The sequence below is a fragment of the Python bivittatus genome, unplaced genomic scaffold (genome assembly GCF_059951505.1).
Source record: "Python bivittatus isolate LINGU-HERP-01145 unplaced genomic scaffold, Pbiv_v1 ctg000850_np1212, whole genome shotgun sequence".
Lineage (NCBI taxonomy): Eukaryota > Metazoa > Chordata > Lepidosauria > Squamata > Pythonidae > Python > Python bivittatus.
The window spans coordinates 45568262-45586442 of NW_028277112.1; the positions used below are offsets into that span (position 1 = coordinate 45568262).

The 18181-nt window shown below is 35.6% G+C and overlaps 1 long non-coding RNA gene across 1 annotated transcript in view; it reads right to left on the reverse strand.

Annotated features, from left to right (window-relative positions):
- Positions 1–294: 294 nt before the first annotated feature.
- LOC148213824 (uncharacterized) overlaps positions 295–18181 on the reverse strand; it is a 328533-nt gene continuing 310646 nt past the window's right edge. Inside the window, exons 3-4 of the long non-coding RNA XR_015793674.1 lie at positions 4243–4315; positions 295–493 (exon numbers count right to left, since the gene is read on the reverse strand). This is a non-coding gene — a long non-coding RNA (uncharacterized LOC148213824). The remainder of the gene's footprint in view (positions 494–4242; positions 4316–18181) is intronic.

Sequence of the window (18181 nt, forward strand, 5' to 3'; positions counted from 1 at the left end):
AGTCCTGAGAAACATCCCTCTGGAGCTGCTTCACAACACCATGTAGCATCCCCACTTCTGCATTAGAAGCAGCCACATGGCTTCTTTTGAGGCCCCTTCTATCAGTTTCAGAAGGAACAGAAGCAACCACTCAGCTCCTGTAACTGCCAGATGAGGTTTTATGGAAGTGCAGAATACCTCATCGCGGACAACTGTGTTGACTCAGTGGTATGAATATTATTGCCCAGGCATAATTAAACCAAAACGAGACAGAAAAAGAAAGAAAAAAGGAAAAGTCTACAAAGGGGAGGGAAATATAGATTAGATTCTTTATTTTTGAAGAGAAATCTGGCTGATCAGTGGCAACGTTTCAAGCTGTTAGCTTTGATTTCACATCCTGAAGGCAGGAGCTCACATTACTACAGAGGCATATAATTGCAAAAGACTGCTTGGTTGAGTTGAACGCAGTTGACTTGTTTCCAATTTTCTTGTCCTTGGGAATAAAAGCAGTCTCCTGTTGGATATAATGAAAGCCACCATGAGCTTTGCTCGTTGTAGTTTACCTAACCTGCATTTTCAGATGTGTTTTCTTTATAGGAGAGAAAAACACATCCTGTAGGTATTGCTAACTATATAAAGGAGAAAATGAGAACAATATTGCTTTAGTGTGCATTTTTCGTACTGGGTCGTGCCAAAAATCTGCCCAGTCTACCATGACTCATTCAGCAGTAAACAGAAAGAGTTGAAATGACCATCCCAGACTCATGAAATAGCTTGATAGGTTTGTAGGAGCTGCTGAATGATAATTCCAATTGCCCATCATGGTTGACAGTACTGTCAGTTGTCTTTTAATATCTTCTCTGGGGAGGCACGCACGCTGTGCTCATGGCTACCATGATAGTTTGCAAAGTAAAAAATGGAAATGGAGCAAAACTAAGATCAGGAACTAGAATCAACACAATATTATACTATGTATTCAAAAATAAGTGTTATTTTGTTCAGTGGAGTTTTCTGCCTAATAAACATTATCCACATTGCTGCTAAAGATTGTGTATTCCTCATTCATCATCAGCAATATAAAATACTGACAATTGTTAAAGAACGATTAGTAGAATAAGCTGTAGAAAGTCTACTTCCTGAATACTTTTTTGCCCTGGGTTAGCCCTTGGCATTGGATCCATAGTTCTCTTTTTTGATCAATGTTGAACTTGAGTTGTATATAGAAAAATATAACTCTGTGAAAACCTGTGTAATGCATAATACCTTAACATTCTATCTGTTTGATTATTGGAAACCATGTTACATTTCATAGTATTTGATTTCTGGCATCTTAACAACAATATGAGATTTATTTATTTTTTTTAAGCCAGGGTTACATTTAATTATTACATTTCTTTTCCTCATGGCTGGAAATAATATTATCCCATTAATATTAAATGAAAAAAGAATACAAAAAGGAAACTGGAAATTATTTAAATAAAAAAACATTAATCTTTAAGCAATGAATGAATATTATGTTAGCATGTAGTTGAAATCTTAATGTTTTCAAGAGATGAGCCTCTTGTTAGAAAGTCATAGAAAGTCAAAGACAGAATTGTAGGCATTATTAGTTATGGCTGACCCAGTTAAGTTCATTTTCTAGTATATCCATAAACAGTTTAGTGCATTCAATTTCATAAATTAAATTGAAATTATAGTGAATATCATAACTTTATAAAAGTGATGGCTTGGAAAATTATTATGGGCAATGATAATTTGGCATGAATCTTTTCTTAGCTGAAGTTTTGATTGCTTTAGCTAGAAATACCTATAGCTGAATCTGTCAGGAATAAAAATATATCTTGCTGCAAATGCTGGCTTAACATTTTATAATTATTATTAATACCACAGATAAATATTCAAGTAAATAAATAGTGGGGAGAATAAAGCTGTACATCCTAACCCTGGTAGTCACTTTTAAATGTTGCAGGATATAAAACTGTAAATAATAATAATAATAATAATAATAATAATAATAATAATAGCAACAAAATGACAACAATATAAAATCAAAATAGAGAAAGAGTCTTGTGTCATAAAGAATCCATTCTTCATATACTAAGCAGGACAGCAGGATAAATTTGTTGCTTTGAAACGTTTCAACTATATTACTGTTATCTTATGACAGAAGGAAAGCACCTTCAGTGTAGAAGTATGCCTAAAGTCAATTATGGCCTTTGGCAGACACAAATTGTGTGATATAATAAAATTGTCTTGGAATACTAATTCACACATTCTCAACTAATACATAAATTGAATTGCAATTATATTTCTCCCACACATCTAATTTTGTAGTGCAATTCTCTGATATTAAAAAAAATTCTGAAGAAAAAAGTACATTAGGGAAGCCTGGAGACAAAGATGGGTATATTGTGGGAAATAGCATATTCAGAGGCCTTTTTAAGGATCAATTGCACTGTCAATAAAGAATTAAAGGTGGGAAAAGTTCAGAGGGAATAATAATTATAAAGATACACAAAAATGGGTTAATAATGAAGGCGAATTATGGCCTCATAGCATTTAGCAATTGTTCTTAGATTCAGTTTTTTTGGTTATCCAATTGCTGGCTAATAACTGTCATCTTAGCCTGAATGATATCATTCATGAAGAAATCTTGAGACCACTGTAGTGTGAATTAATATTGTGGGTACCTTCTTTGTCAGGTTAAAGTCTAACAATATACCTCTTCTCAGTTTATTTCTTTTTTAGTGAGAACTTAGTAGAACAAATCCCAAGTACTCTAAGGAAATAAAATAAGAAAATGCACAAGATAGCAATTAGCAAGCTTTGATACAACATACAATTTTATAAATCTAAGCTTGAATATAATCCCACACCGATATATGCATAGTCTTATCTACTTTAGAGCACAGCTGGGAAGTAGGGGGGAGGAGAGAGGTTGAGGAAGATGCTACATTTTCTTCTTTTGGGGTTGGACTTTTCATGTGTGAACTCATGGCATATACGTGCTTAGGCAATCTACTTACAAAAGTTCTCCCTGTTGTGTTTAATTGCAGAATATTTGTGAAGAACATGTGAAGAACTGTGAAGAACATTGTCAAGGTGTTACAATAGGAGATCTGCTCAGTGTTTTTCACCTTTGGACTCTTGGCTTAAGCTAGGTTGATGTCTCCAGGTGTGATGGACTGGAATTGTGGGGACCAGAATCGGGGAGTAAAGAATGCTCTTTCATCTCCCGAAGCGCGGGGAAGAGATAAGCGGATGAGGCTGGCACCTCCCTGAGGAATTCACTCTGTTTTGACTGGCTGACTTTGGGAACTGAGGTTTCAGTCTGGGAAGATTCTTGATAGAGGTTGCAGCTAATAAACCTTGTTGGATTGAATCTGCATGGTCTCCTGGAGTTCCCTGGGCTAAACCTGACATCAGGCTTCTGCCTGAGTTTGCTATCTTATACTTCTCCCATTATTTTCATTTGATTGGTTCAGTTTTGATTCTATTCAGCTGATTTATCTTTTAGCTCTAGCTGGGAAGATGATCAAGTACTCTAGTTGCTATTTAGTTGATTTGATAAGTTCTCTAGAGCCCCCAAGGGTGAGGTAAGGTTAAACATGTATCTTCCTCATTGCTAATCAGATGTATTGGACACTGGGCCTCAGTGCAGAATGTTAGGCCCAAGTAGCTCCTTGGCAAGTAAACAGGTATATTTCAAAAACCAGGGAAAAATCCAAAAATCTTTCCAAAAATCTATCCCCCCCCCCCCCCCGCTTATTGAAGCATGTGTGCAGACGTGGAATTTTTCAAACTGGGTGGGAATTCCTTTGCAGCACAATGCATTCCAAATTCTCTCTCCTTGTTAAGTGTGCAGCAGACAGCAAGTGAACCGTATAGGACACATTTTATTCAATTAAAAACGCTAACCTATTGAACGCTATGCTGTTTAAGGGTTTCCTTTCCCTAGCTTGTTACAGTAATGATGCTTTTCCCAAACTCTAAAGTTTCCATTACCATTTGCAATAGGGCTATACAAATAAAAGGTGCCCCAAATAACACATTTTATTCCAGTTTCATGCTTCTTCAAATTGACATTCCAAGTGTTAATAGTATCAACAAAGTAGCCTAATTTTCCAAAATTTAATTTTAGTCTTCTGTTACTGAAAGCACTTTTGTAAAATGCGGACCATGATTTTTTTTTTCACAGCACAGATTATGAATGTTTCAACTGATAAAAAATAAAAATATGAAAATGCAAGATAAACAACTTACCAGACTTTCAGTTTTCAACACCAAAAGTATCACTGGCTGGAGGATTAGAAATCCAAGACACCTCAAGATTTCCCTGTTAGAGAAGTCAAAATTGTTTAATTGCTATGGGTAGCCATCAAACATTAAACATTAAAAGCCAAAAAACATTACAAAGTAGATTAATGCAGGACATTGTACAATACAGATACCTTATAAAAAAAGAGCATACATCATCATTATGATGAAATGTTATTCAGTTTATAGAATATAATTATAATATAGGACATTTTTAATAAAACATTCATATCATTGTAATAATATAATTACTAAATATTGTACTAAGTATGGTTTAGGTTGTTGTATTTTCTAACCTCAAAACATTTAGCTTCTTAGCAATATTGTTTTCTATATTAATTTTAAAAACACCATTATTTATTACCAATGCCCTCTGTCCTTAGACAGACAAAATATTAACCATCCACTGAATATTTTTTTTTAAAAAAATGACTGAATTGTTGCTGCTTTATAAACCCCATTATAATCTAAAGCTTGTCATTCTACAACAACATCATATAATTCTAATGGCTTGTATCTAATGATATATCAACATCTATTCAAAATCAATAGTCTCCAGGCATTTACATAAGATGTACTAGGAACAGAACAGAACATATTAAAAAAGAAGTATGAATAATGACATGTATCACCTTTGATTGTAACATATATTTTAAACTGATGTCCATAAAAAAACTAGTTTCAGATTTGCAATAATTTACAATAATTGTTTATATTATCTATGAACAAAAAATAGGGATTAGAAGAATTGGCAATATATTAATTATATAATTATACAAAATTAGTATATGTAAAATATCTATAAAAGGATGTGAATGATACTAAATATAAATATAACCAGGGGCAAGTATGACTTAAATATTGTATTAACTGACTCTTCAACAGGGATATATCATGTTGACACATACACACACACACAGACACACACACAAACACACCATAATTACTCCTTAAGGTGCCAGAAGATTCTTCTTGCTATTCTTTAAGAAAGCAGCACTTCTAGCTCCAGGGCTTTAGTTATTTGAAATTATGTGCAATAAATTGCTCCAAGTTCAGTCTGAACTGTTTTCGCTTGGTCCCCAAAGCCCATTTTATGCTTTCCAAATTCACCATGTTCAACTCCCATTATTTCTAAGTTTTACTTCTAATTATATAGTAGGCATGTATAAATAGTCTGAATCCACTCCTCAAAGTCAGCCATTCCAGCAAAAAATATCTTCTGGCCTTGCCCACACATACTGAGATGATCTGAAGAAGGTCTTGAGATAGCAGCTGTGGTTATTTCAAGTAGTGGATATAGAGCGATACTTCACTTGCAAGCAAAGTGCCTCATCAAATGATCTGCACAGTCCTATCATATAGGAGTTTCTTGGTCATACTTAAAGTTACTTGAATGAAGAATAAACATGGTGAAATCAGAAAAATTAGGAAGTCCACAAAATAGAAAAGCTAAATCCACTGTTTAAAGAGAGTTTATATCCTTTTTATAGTTCCTTTTCTCTGTATACAAATCTACATGAATTAACTAGACTAGATTGTTTCATGAATGTAGAAGTATGATTTTAAAATTCAGTTATGCAAAGATGGTAACATTTCAGTATATAAACTGAGCCATATTCTATAAGTTAACTCCAGGCAAAGAAGCTGGGCTATAATAATGAGACAAGTAAGCTCAGGTTTATCAATTCTTCTCACTAATAATTATTTTGACATGAAATAAGAGTAGGAATTCATATAGTATATTCATGCTGTCAGTGCTTACATAGTAAGTTATGCATATGGTTAGTCATGAACACTGATCACAGTGACAATGATAACAAATAGCCTATGCTAAAAAATGCATCTATCAAGACTAGCATATAATTTTTTTTGTTTGGTTTTAAAGAGCTGTAGCAGCTCATCATTCACTGAAATCAGACAAGCTCACTGGCCACAAGCAGAATGTGGCTCCTAGTGGTACCCTTAACAGAAGAGTTTATTCACCCCTTTGATGCCAAGAGCAAGAAGTAATGATCAACTATAGGAAATCTTGCCAGGAGAAAAACAGTATTTTAAATGAGCCTTTACAATCTCCATGTGAAGCAAAACAGTTGATCCTCCACTCCCCCCTCCCCAAATACTGGGGCATATGGGTGTATCTCAACATCTGGCCTAATTATTTGACTGATAAAGGAGGGGTAAATGTTAGCCTTTTGTTTGTTCAGCAAAAACAAAATAGAATAGAATCTGTGTTCTAGCTACTTTCTGAAACGGATGAGTAACAATGGCTGGTTTTCTACTTGGCAGTAACATATAGTAAAACAAAGATAGAAGAGGTTCCCAAACTATTGCTGCTTGTGTCATATTATTCAAGAGAACATGCTGTTACAAATCTAATACATGAAAAGGAACCTTGACTGTGTATCTTCCCTCATTAGAAAGCTAAAATGCAAAATGGTTCTACAGCTGCTATCCTGCCCTGATTACAATATGTAGTTGCAGGGTCTGTTAAGCAAAGTGACTGGGTTAATTTTCCGGCTTTGCTGCCATTCCCCACTTCTGGACACCAAGAGCTGGTGAGAAATATCCACCAGCATCAGTGACACTGATACAAGGATGGGCTGGGATTTGATGTCAGAAGTCTGATATCTTTGAGCTGCAGCAGTCTTTCTGTTGGCAAATACAAGCTAGCCACTAGAACTGATGAGGATCAAGAAAGCAGTTGAGAGACCAAGTAACCAGTCTCACTCATATGTAAAGCATGCTACTATTCAGCTTAGCCTGGGGACAAGGAGGCACTCTTGTGCTGTTATAGGTAGTCCTCGGTTAACGTCCATTCTTTCAGTGACCTTTCAAAGTTACAATGGCACTGAGCAAAGGGGACTTATGACCAGTCCTCACAGTTGTGGCCATCACAGCATCTCCGTGGTCACATGATCACAATTTGGGTGTTTGCCAACTGGCTTGCAATTACAACTTTGCAGTATCCCATGGTCATGTGATCACCATTTGTGCCCTTCACTACTGGCTTCCAACAAGCAAAATCAATAGGGAAGCCAGCAGGATGTTGCAAATGGTGATCACTTGACCACAGGATGTTGCAACCATATGGGATTCACCTAACAATGGCAACTGGGACTGCCGGAACTGCCATTGTAAGTCAACATGGTCACGTGGCATTGTGCCTTATGACTGCATCTGACCCGAGCTATGTGTGTGTGCTCGTATCTCCTCCTTGCCAAACTCCTGTTTATCTAAGGAGGAGAGCATGGTAAAGCAGTAGACTCCATCTTGTAATCTTCCACAATCTTGTACCTTTTCAAGTCTGCAACGACAGCCAGTTTGGTGTAGTGGTTAAAGTACTGGGCTATAAAGTGGGAGACCATGAGTTCTAGTCCTGCCTTAGGCACAAAGCCAGCCGGGTGATCTTGGGCCAGCCACTCTCTCTCAGCCCTAGGAAGAAGGAGGCAATGACAAGCCACTTCTGAAATCTTGCCTAGTAAATTGCAGGGACTAGTCCAGGCAGTTGCTAGAAGTTAACAATGACTTGAACAAACCCCATAATCACACCTTTCCCAACCTGCACAGTAGAAAAATAGCACATATAACCAGCTCTTTCTGTGGAAGAAGGGGGCACCGAAAGGCTGCAGAGGAGATTGCCCAGACACTGGAGGGAAGATGGGCATGCATCACTTTTCAATGGCCCACAAGTGCTGGATAGATTCCATCTCTGTGGATCACTTGCTGCTGGATGTTGTTGGCTTAATGGGAAAAAAGATTAAGTTACAATGAAACCTATTTCATTTAAGAGGGTGGGAGAAGATGAAGGCAATCATGGAGTCACAGCAGAAAAGGCATCTTGTCAAGACATATTTCTGCTAGAGGCAAGTGGGGTAAAGTCCTTGGAACCATCAATAAAGACTAATTCCAGGATCTGAAAGATATTGAGCAGATTGATATATTTCAGATTCTTCCAGTCTAATGCTTTCATCCACAAAGCAGAGGAACTTTCAACACCTGTATCATTATCCTTCCATTAAGATGTGTGAGTTCCACAGCATAGCCACTGAGGTATCATTAAGACTTCTGGACTACATGGGGGTGATTCATAGCCTAACTTATGGGATAGAAGGGGTATCTGTTACCTGGCATGACAGCTGGCAAAGATACAGACCTTCTAAATGGGATCTGACAGGGAAAGGGACTTTATCAGGTGTTCCAGAGGGAGGTGAACTACCCAAGTGGTCCCACGGATCTCAGTTTTCCCAGGAATTACTCCCTCACATTCAAAGAGGTTCATCTACACAGAACCCCCTGTCTTTTCAGTGCTAGAACATTGAAAGTTACTGAATTATTTGCCTTATCACTGCTGCTGGATTCAAGTACAGCAAGGTAATTTTTGAAGAAGTTGGAAAAATGATGCAAAAATCTTGAATAACAAATTATTATATGTAGTTTTATTACCATTTTCCTCAGCACACATATATTTGGACATCACAATAAGTTAATTTTTGTTGTTAGCTGCCAGATTTACAATAGCAAATACGAGAAAGCTAAAGTACATATTTCTTTCAATCAATGGTACTTAAATTTAAATTTTCATTGACTGAAAAGATAACATGGTAGCAAAGACTCCCAAAGAATCCCTTAAATAAATACTGTTGGATTCACATTTGCTCTACATCTTTACTTATGTCAGTGAAGTAATTATTAATAGATTACCTCCTATACAAATGAATTTGTATAGACACATATCGTTAAATGCATTTGTGTGTATCTGACAGTAAATACAGTTTCTGTTTCCCCCTTTTGAGGTCTTCTGTTGTTTTTCATTTTCAATATTTTATTGTAGTTTAACTAAAAAATCCACAAAATATAACTTCTACCATATTTCCTGGAATTTTTAATTTTCCAATAGTAGTGGAAAATTAGAATAATAGTACAATAAAAAAACAATATTTAGCTTTATCAGTGCTGTTAACATGTTTGGGATTCTTTAAGAAGCATTGATCTTGAGAAAATATAAAATCTAAAAAAAACTAACTAGACCAATTTTATGCATTAATTTAAACAATGTATTAATATGAAATACATTATTATTTACATATTTCAGTGCCTGATCCGCTTGCTTCCCATCTTTTTTTAAGAAAGGGCAATCTGTTCATTAAAATGAAAACTGGAATTCAAGTTTATATGATTTTTCCTTTTCTAAATATCTTTTTAATCATTTTCTTCTAGAACAACAACATAATTTATCCATAAGCCAGTGTTTCTCTCTCTCTCTCTCTCTCTCTCTCTCTCTTTCTGTGTGTGTGTGTGTGTGTGTGTGTGTATGTACCCAAACCATTCTTTTCCTAAATTACTCTGTATAAAACAAATTGTGGATGCTATGAAAGTTTGTTTATAAACTAAAACTACCAGATCTGAGTTGCAAAATACCAGACAATCACTAGGTGACAGGTTATGATTTTATGTCTCTTTGCTGGAATCTATCGGCCATATGGATTTTTCCAGCCTAGATCTGATAGATTTATTATAAATCCTCACCAATATTCATTGCCATGTTGAACTGCAACTTTTATTAACTCCAAAACAATATAAATCATATGGACATTTTAAAATTACTGATTATGTTCTATGTAGTCATGTCACACAAGCATAAAAAATGTAAGCAAAAGAAAGATTATTTGCATGAAGAAGATACTAGAAACTTCTAGTACTCTGGATATAAGCAAGGAGGAAGAGAATTTGCATGTTTCCTGTCATCAACTGTGTTAATGTGAGTGATGGAAAATTGCTATAGTCCACAATGTGGCGAGAACTGTCTCTCCCTTCTCCCACAAGGGTAATATCCAATTATCTTTTGACAGCAGAACAACAATGATTATATCCATGCTAATACTAATGGAATTTCTAAAAAAATTATTTTTAATACGACATATAAAATGTTGAAAATGAGAACTATCTTGATAAGGTTTCCAGCGAAGATAGGCTGGAAAGCAGGTTTGGATACCTTGTATCCAATCTCTCATACCATATGAGGGATTAGATGGGATGTATATAAATATATAGAGTTTGAGAGTGTTTGGAAGACCATAATAAATATAAGAACTCTTTTTGACACCAGAAAAAGAAGCATTGGCATTATGAATTTATTTTTACCACTGGAAATATTATCTCTGTGACGTGTCTGATTAACCTTAGAGGGCAGTTAGATACATAACGATACATTATTTTAATCTGAACAAAATATGATATCTTTGAAAGGTAAAGAGATGCACAGATGTTTTAATTAGACATGCTATAAATCCACTTAAATAATTATTGTGCAAATAATGTTTATTTTGAGACATTCCATATGTGACTACATGGTGTTAATTAGAAAAGAACTTGTGTGGGCTTTTGAAAGTCAAATTTGGCAGCTAGGCAGTCACCAGACCCACTGAGGTAAAATAACACATTAGTGAGAAAGTTCTTTCTGTGCTAAAATAAAGCAGGCATTGGATTAGGCAACTGGATTCCCTTAAAAGACAAGACGAGGCAAAAAGAAGTGGGCCAAGTTATCCAAATCACTTAATTCCATGAGTTGAAAAAGGAAATCCACCATTTAAAAAAATCAATTTTGACTGGCAAAATCAATTTCTTGGCCAGAGAAGCTAAATACACCCCATGAAACATTTTTTCCTGATCTTACAAGAGGTCCCTTCTAGGGCTGGACAAAGCTTTGAATCTTTCAATCCAATCTCTGCAACAACTCGAGTTCCTCATTAAAATCAGATTCTTCAAACTGCTTTGGATAGATTAAAAGCTGATTTGGAAAAGTGGTATATTTTCTGGCATTGCAGGCAAGGGGGTTGGGGTGGTGGGAACAAAGCTACCAATGAACCAGACAGTGTCACCACTGAAGGGTACTTCATAGAATTGTGCTGCAAATTTGCAAGCTACATTCACTGCTGCCGGAGGGAACTATCAAAGGATGGTAACTTCTTGAAACTACATGGAACTGATGTTTGATTGTCTGGTTATGCAAGGCAGCCATGGTTGGGACAATTTGTATCAGTGGGATTACTTAGTTGGCAGAAGTGGCTTACAATTTCTCACCTCATGCTAATCTCAAGCCTTTTCTTCAGCTTCCAACTTTATGGTTGTTAACATGGTGCTCCTTAGTAGGAGCTTCTCCTGGTAAAGTCCCTTCACTGGTAGAAGGAGACTCCTTGTGAAATCCCCTCACTGGCAGATGCCAAATACAGCAGGCTTGGGAAAGCCTCTGTTCTAACTCCTGCATACTGTGTTGAGGCAGATGAGCAAGGGTATTAGGAATTATCTGGGGGGGGGGGAGGATGCGTTGACTGCCAGGAGTACCCCTTGCCTGAAGGGGAGCTTGTGTGAGCTAAACCTTCCTGCAACAGTGGAGGAATGAATTGGTCACAGCTATCTGGGAGGTTCAAATCTGGCAGCTGGCAAAGGCAGAAAAGGAGGCTCCACTTTTAGCAAATGGCTGTCCTTGTCAACAACAGCAGCAATGGGCAGACAGCAGTCTTTAGCAGCAGCTGCAGGAGTAGCAACAGCAATCAAACTCATCCTTTTCATGGAACAGTTTAATCGTATACATTTTTTTTAAAATCTGTTCAATTGTGTCCAATTCTCGGAGACTGCCTGGACAAGACCCTGCAGTTTTCTTGGCAAGGTTTTTCAGAAGTGGTTTGCCATTCCCTGCATCCGAGGGTGAGATAAAGTGATATCCCCAGGTCACCCAGCTGGCTTTGTGCCTAGGCGGGACCAGAACTCATGGTCCCCTGGTTTCTAGCCTGGTGCCTTCACCACTACACCAAACTGTCTCCCAGTTGTACACATTATACTTTGGGAATTCTGTTCAAATACTACACATGCCTCTTTTTAGCCATCCAAATCCTTTTTTGGAGTGTGTGTATGTGCCTTCAAGTCAGTGTTGACTCCTGGCAACTTTCTGGACAAGTCCTGAAGTTTTCTTGGCAATATTTTTGGAAGTGGTTTGCCATTGTCTCCTTTGTCATTGTCAGTGCCATTGTCGGTCCCAGAGAATGACTGGCTCAAAGTCTCCCAGCTGGACTTTCATGCCTAAAGCAGGACTAAAACTCACAGTCTCCCAGTTTCTAGCCTGGTGCCTTAATCCCTACAAAAACATACAAAAATGAATTCAAGTTTGATGCATAGTAAATATAACAAGGGACTGTTAGAACATGGAATGTTAACCCACTAATGTATTTCAGAAGAAGAATCAGTGATTTAGTATATATGAAAGATTAGATAAGAAGCTAATTTTAGAAATGCTTGTTAGTTCTGTTGTAGGGTTGTTTGGAAAAACAAAAGTGCTTTTCACTTTGCTAATGAAAAAAGAACTTATCTGCGTCTTTTAGTATTTTGACAGAAAAGGCCGCTTCACAAACACATCCACCCACCCACCCATGCTCAGCTTCTTGCTGTTTGGCTTTGCATTAATTCCATCCATGCTATAATTTTTTTTTTCCAAAGTGTGACCTGGGAAGATAGACTTTCGACTCTGATAAAGTCACTGTTTTAAATGAAGAGTTCATATTTAGCCAAGCATGTAAAAAGGAATGTGGCATTGCCTTTTTACAAATACAGTTTCCTAAAAGCCAAACTTCAAAATGATTTCAAAATCTCTGAAGATTTGCCAAAGCAAGGTAAAACAAAATGGCAGTTGAAATGTATTTTTTTAAAATGATTTTTTTTTAAAAAAATTTCAGGACACACACAGTACCCATCAGACAAAGACAGAAATGGGAGATTCAGGGACAGATGTTCTGCACATATTAACAAAAAAATATTAATGAACTCCATCTTATGCTTTCATTATAAAAGTTCAGATATCCTAATCTCTGAAACAAATGATTCATCCACCAGACCACTGAAATTAGGTTTGGTCACAATGCTAAGTCATTGACATTTGAATTTTTAAAAGGTACTTTTCCTCTCATCTGCATTGATCTTAAATACAAGAAACGCACCATACTATTTTTTTCTTAAGTGGTTTTAATATGAAACTGCATATTGAAAGGAGAGTTTGTACAATCCTATGTGAATCTATGTATCACCCATCGTGCAAAACAAAGCCAAACAAAATCCCACAGCGTACCACAAAAAAGACACATTTCTTACTACTGTTATTCTTACTACTATGAATAACAAAAGCCTCATTCATACAAAAGCTTTCAAGTTAAAACCAACCAACCAACCCACCCATATGCAGGATCAAGTATGAATCTTAAGTTTTGCAAATGGAATATATCTATGGGGTAAGTGGAAGTTTATCGCCATCTGCTGGAACATTTAATTTTCCTGATTCATTTTTTGTATATTAATCATAGTAGAAGGGTATGTCTTTATCATAACAGAGTGATAAGGTAAGGCCATTTATATGATATAGGAGTCTAAATGTATGTTTCAAAATATAACTGGAGTTTGTTTGTTTGTTTGTTTGTTATTGACCATAACTCTAATGGGAAACAAAGCCTATTTCAAGGTAAATTGTGATGGCACAAGTTGTGACCTGCTGCATGAGAATTAATTGGTACAAATGAATTATTTTATCTCCTCTGTTGTTTACATTCCTGCCATTATGTGGAAATCTAGCTTCCATACCAAAAACATCTCTATGACCTCTGTAATGTACTGATGCAAGCAGCAAAGAGGTACTCATTTCTCAATATTATTTAACTTGAAAACATACATTGAAGTGGGGCATAGATATTTTAGTCAATAAATAAATTGTTCTTGTATGTATCTGTGGGTGGGTTAGGCTGAGATCTGAAATAAAGATCTGCTAACAGTATTGAAATTTGTAACCACAGAATTGCTGGGCTAGTTAAAAAGCCAATTGAATCTGCATCTCCATGTAAACACCTATATGGACAACACTTTGGACAGTGACTGAAATAACTTTCCCTGCTGTTGTATAAGGGTGTAGAATATAGACTAACACTGATGCTTCCCAGATGGGTTGCGATTATAAACTTAAGGAATTTCCAACTAACATACTATTGCTCTTGTTCTTTCAAACTTTGCTATTCGAGAAAAGAATACCCAAGAATACCCAAGAAAAGATAGCCAAGAAAACAAATGGATCATAGAACAATCAACCTCCAGGATAAATCAGTTGAGAGGCACAAATTATCATTCTTTGAACACATTATGTAAAGACCTAGCTCTCTATAGAAGTCCATAATGCTGGTTAAAGTGGAAGGAAAGAGAAGAGTATGACCACCAGCAAAGTGGATGGACACAATTACACTGGTGATGGGTGAACTGTTGGAAGACCTGAAGGACCAGGTTGGGAACAGATTGTCCTAGAGAAAATCTAAGTGTTTTCTAAGAGTCAGCATTGACTTGACAGCACATAATCAGTCACTGTACCTATCAACAGTTCTGCAACTCTACTCCTACTTTCCCTTTGCTGCCTCTTTTCTACTATACTATTTTCTCTAGTGTCTAATTTTATGCAAGGAAAAAATAGCTTTAACTTACACATCAACAAAATGCTCACTCAGATCAAAACCTCCTGTGGCTTCAGGTCTCTTTTCTTAATTACATCTGTTAGTCTCATTGACTTTTGTTGTTGATTTCCCAAAGGAGTCACCAACAAAGGAATATATACACATACATAAACCTATACACAACCATGACCTTAATTAGAAAGCCCAAGCAAAACATCTCTTGTGACAAGCAGCATTATTCTCCTTAGATTGTTTCAGACATCCTGAAATTCTTAATCCATTCAAGGTTGCACTGTCTAAGAACAGTAGGTGAACACTTAATTAAAATTCTTGTTTTCCAAGAGCATCAATCATTTTTTATTTCTGTGTGCTGCTGATAAATCTCATCTGGAATGTATCATACTTCAGAATCTAACTGCTCAGAAACTGGTGTGAGGTTGTGACCTGACTTCCTATGAGTATTCCTCATTTCCCCTTTTAGAATCCATCTAATGTTTCTCCACTTTCTGCTGCTGCAGGGAAAAAATCCTATGGTTGCTCAGAATTTACAATCAGAATATGTACTTTTGACAAATATGCCTCATGTGTGCAGATCCTTGCACTGTGTATGCTAAATGCTCCAAATTACCTTCTCCTCCATTCACAACTGACACAAATTTATTGAAAAAGGGTATTTTTTAAAAACAACACTTTCATTTGAATCTTAAAACATTCTCCTATTCTCATACTGTGAGTTAAGCTTTCCATTAATGAAGGACTCTATGAAAGCAGTCGTGCCGCTTTCCTGTTAAACATATAGGTACATTAAATATTTCCAAGCAGTCGCCTAGGATGTAGTTATATTTCATCTAAATCAAATTAATCAATAAAAATTGTTTAACAGAAAATAGTAACTATTTGTTAGAGAGTAATGTACAGAATATTGTTGTCATCATTAAGAAAAAGGCGCATGGAAAACAACAAGCTGTCAGGAAAATGGATCACTATGGTGAAAGGGGCCAGATCCTTCCAGTATGTCACTTCACTGAAAATAAGGAGGGCAAATTGGATTCTGTCAAGGAACTGATAAATAGATATTGCCTTGAGTTCTATTCGAGCAATGTTTTCAGCTCTCTTACTTAATCTTCAATGTAAAGAAGGGACTTGGAAAAGACTCTTAGCCAACTTAAACTGCAAAATGCAGATTTTATTAAGTAAATTTATTTATCCTGATCCACAGAACATTTTAAATATCCTTATGAAATCAAGCATACACTGATCCTGGTGGAGATTTATTCAGGGCTTCTCTTAAGGAGTCACATTGCAGGGTTTCTCAAGTTTTGCTTCGTTATTTCGTTATTTATTATTCTTAATCCCTGACTCATGTTTTAGACTGCTTCAAACATGAGGTGAAGCTGTGTCTGAACTGCACTGACACTTTAAGGAGGAAACTGCTCTACAGTCTGAATTTCTTCTTCATAGAAACAGTCTTCTCTAAATAACAAAATTAGATGTTAGGAAGATGATTGTTCAATGGTTTATAAGACACCTTATCAATCAAAGAATAACTTATGAGCAGCAGTGAAGTACTTTATTTTATTCTAATTCAATGTATTTTCATTTAGTTGCTATAATGATTAGCAACTAAAGGATTAGGAAGGATTAGAAAGTCTCAGTGTGCTTGGTTTTAGAAAGTCCAATTTTTAAAATAGGTATGTTATACAACTGTGCATTCTTTTTATTTATTCAAAGAGTCAGGTAGCATTTTATTGTACATAGTAATTAACTCCTATAAATGAGATTATAACCCAACAATAATTTATAAATGTTGAATTTTCTAAAAAATAAAATAAACACAGTTTATAAAATTATTAATAAGAATTCAGAGATAATTAAAAATTCAATTATATATATAGCTGGAACAATAACTCAGAGTGTTGTTAAGGTCAAATGTATTTTTATCCTATCTTTCTGTATACAATATATCATAGAAGCTGATATCACTGAACAAAATTAAAAATCAAGTCTGAGAAATTCAATTTAAAAATGACATTTTAATGCATCAATAAATCTAATTAAAATAATAATCTAGAAATGCCTGCTGGAATAAAAAAATGTCACTGCATTTCTAAAAACATGGGCAAGATGTATCTCTATAAAGTGGCCTTTTTGGTCAAATAAATACACGACTTTGTACTTTGCATTTTACTTTGGGAAGCATCAGTTAGGACAAATTAAATTTCTCACTAATACTACTGACTGATTTAAGTTAGAATACAGTGTAAGATTTTAGGCAGAGACTCGTGTTACTCACTATGTATTATAAATTTTGCTGAGCAAAACTTGCAATTCTTTCTATTTAAACCTTAAAAGAATAACTTTTTTAGTGAAGTTTCCGTGTTTTTATGTTATGCCATTGTCTAACTGCTGAATCCATGTGCTTGTTAATAGTTCGGCAACCACTAGTCTGTGCTGTTGTATAAGAAATATTGCATATAAAACAAGCAGATGATTTATAAAAATGGCAGCATTCAGCATTGTAACTACTCTTTGTATTTTAGACTGCACAATGTTTCAACAAAATGATAATATTTTTTTAATAAACACAGAGTAGTGAGTCTTTTGGTCTTATAAGTTCTATACTATGTAGAAGCAATGAAATCTCAAGAGCTCTCCTGCTTTTCTTTGGAAATATTTGGTAAGGGAAGGGAGAAAATAGAGTGAAAAAGGATTTAAACAGCTTTCCAAAGTTGCCATAAGAACTAATTTGTGACACTGCATTTATGCAGATTTTCTAGACTGCCTCTTACCATCTACAGATAGACAGCATTAAATTAAAAGATCCAGACAGTGTTCAAACTATTGTGTATTATCTTAGGCTGCAGTACAATTGTGTGTACAATTTGTATGAGTTAAGCTTTTCATAGAGGAAGAAATTACTTCAACACCTAATATTATGTAATACAATTTTGGTAGGAAAGGACTAATGGGACCTATTATCACATAAAATGACGATATGAACACCTGAAAGGATTTGGGGGTATTTGGTGCATTATCTCCAACTGCTGAGCAAACAGTTGAATCTTACAATATTAATAATGTGCAGAAAGTGTAAATATGATTATAATCTAGCAGTAAACACTACTGAACCTGATGGAATTTACTCTGTGTAAATAGAAATGCTCTGTCAATGTGTTGACAAGAATTGAATCTATATAGACAGACCACCTACTTGACAGTTACAGGTTTGTTTGTTTGACTGGTTTTTTTTTTTAAAAAAATCATGCCACTCTCTTCTTTCAGAGAATCTATCTGTGAATTTGATTTATAACCCACCTCTCATTCAGGAGCTTAAGGTGCTCCTTCCTATGTTATTATGCATTGTGTACGGAATCTGAAAAAAATACTGTTCATGAATCAAGTCTTCCTTAATT